Source organism: Colobus angolensis, unplaced genomic scaffold (genome assembly GCF_000951035.1).
Source record: "Colobus angolensis palliatus isolate OR3802 unplaced genomic scaffold, Cang.pa_1.0 Scaffold449, whole genome shotgun sequence".
NCBI classification, from domain to species: domain Eukaryota; kingdom Metazoa; phylum Chordata; class Mammalia; order Primates; family Cercopithecidae; genus Colobus; species Colobus angolensis.
The window spans coordinates 868,445-871,075 of NW_012117921.1; positions in this window are offsets into that span (position 1 = coordinate 868,445).

Here is a 2,631-nt window from a genome sequence, read left to right on the forward strand (position 1 = left end):
GGAGGCTGAGGCAGGAGAATGGCATGATCCCGGGAGGCAGAGCTTGCAGTGAGCCGAGATCGTGCCACTGCACTCCAGCCTGGGGGACAGAGCGAGACTCCATCTCAAAAAAAAAAAAAAGCTTATCGCTATCGTTAGTGTATTTTATGTGTGGCCCAAGATAATTCTTCTTCTTCCAGTGTAGCCTAGGGAAGCCAAAAGATTGGACACCCCTACTCTAAGCCTGAAAACCTAATAGCTCACCTTTTCACAACTATAATTTTGAGTCACTTTATGGTAAGTAATATTCTAATTAATATTAGTCTGCAATTCAATAGCTCTACATTCGTTCACATATATTTATGAAACACATATCGTGTACAAAGGCTTTATAATACACTTGTGGAGGATATAGAACAATAAAAGATATTGGTCCTGCCTTAAAGTCCAGTTGGGGAGATGAGATACAGACGAAATGTCGATTAACAACACAAGATTGAAATGGTAATGCCTGCCAGCACTCCAAGGGGAGCTAATTAAGTATCAAGGTCCGGAGGAGAGAGAGAGCTCTGTGAGGGATCAAGATGACTCCCCAAAAGAGGTATTTTCACACATTCATCCATATCATGAATGTTAAAAGGATAAAATATTCTTTAGGATGATTCTTATTCTTTTAAGTAAGGAAGAACTAAATATCATCTTGAAAATAGAACATTCAACATTTGGATCTCTTTAATTATATATCTGCATGCTCTAGAGTTGTATGACATATTAAAATGGAATTATTTTTCTTCTCTTTATTCTCTGAGACTGTAGGGTAGTCTTAATTTCTAAAAGTATGGTTCATGGACTACCAGCAACATAATCACCTTGAAATTTAGTTATATATGCAGCTTCCCAGGCCCCATTCCAACCTGATAGAAACCGAATTTCTGGGGGTAGAGCCTGAAACTCTGCTTTTTAGACATGTTTCCTAAGTGATATATGTACATTGAACTTTGAGAACCACTGATGTAGGGGAAGACTTGGTTGATTACATTTGTTGATTTATTAATTAGTTGAGCACTTACTATATGCATAACACACCTTCCCATTTAGTCCATAAAACAAACTTTGTGGCCAGGTGCAGTGGCTCACACCTGTAATCCCAGCACTTTGGGAGGCCAAGGCAGGTGGATCATGAGGTCAGGATATCAAGACCATCCTGGCCAACATGGTGAAACCCCATCTCTACTAAAAATACAAAAATTAGTCAGGCATGATGGTATGCACCTGTAATCCCAGCTACTCAGGAGGCTGAGGCAAGAGAATCACTTGAGCCCGGGAGGCAGAGGTTGCAGTGAGCTGAGATCGTGCCACTGCACTCCAGCCTGGCGACAGAGCGAGAGTCCGTCTCAAAAACAAAACAAAACAAAAAACTTTGTAGGTTAAGTATCATTTTACAGTAATGAAACTGAGGCTCAAAGAAGATATAAAACTTGCCTTAGGTAACCTGGCTAAAAAGAGATGGCCAGACCACTTCTGCTTCCTTTCAATGTCCATACTTTTTCTGTAATACCTACTGTACTGTTAGCCTAGACTACGTATAGTGTAATTATAGACTAATAATAACAACTATCATTTGAGTTCCTAATAATATGCCATCTAATTTAGATCTAAACCTTTCAATAGCCTCAAATGGTATTCTTGCCATGTAAGATAACTAAGATAGAGACATATTAATATATAATCTCAATATCACCTTCCACCAGTTGGAATAGAGCTTTCTTATTTTAGTGTGACTTTTCCTTACTTTCACTTCTTCCTGACAGTCCCTGAAACCTTTTCAGCTCTTTCAGGACTTCCTTTTGTTGGTGTCCTGGAAGGACCCGCTGAGGCAGGAGAATCGCCTGAACCCGGGAGGCGGAGGTTGCAGTGAGCCGAGATCATGCCGTTTGCACTCCAGCCTGGGCAACAGAGTGAAACTCCATCTCAATAATAATAATAATAATAATAAATAATAATAAACCTGAAACTACCTAAATGTCCCACCCTTTTGCACTGAGATTGGAATGGTAAACCATGAGCCATTCTAACTGAAGTCTAGGCTTCAGTTCTAACAGGCACCACACTTTTTTCCAACATGGGAATGGTGAGTTGCTCTGAATTAAGAGGAAAATGTCAGTTGTTTGGAAAGCCTTCTGCTGATCTTGTGACTTCAATAAGAAAAAGACAACTTAATCAGTGAAGTCTCTCGTGAGAAGGGGAATCACACCATCCATGTGAGATATTATTCTGGACTATGCATCCTTATGTCATAAACCATTTTCAGGCAGCCTCATATTGCTCTGGGGGCATACCCAAGCAGACACAGGGACAAAGGGCTGTTTTCATTAATGAGACCACCCAGGCTTGTCTTATATCTCTCACAGGGTGCTGGTGAAAGAAGATAGTACTCTCACGCCAGGCTAGAGTGCTGTGGCGTGATCTCGGCTCACTGCAACCTCCACCTCCCTGGTTCAAAGGATTCTCCTGCCTCTGCCTCCCGAGGAGCTGGGATTACAGGCATGCACCACCAAGCCCGGCTAATTTTTGTATTTTTAGTAGAGATGGGGTTTCACTATGTTGTCCAGGATAGTCTTGATCTCCTGACCTCGTGATCTGCCCACCTCG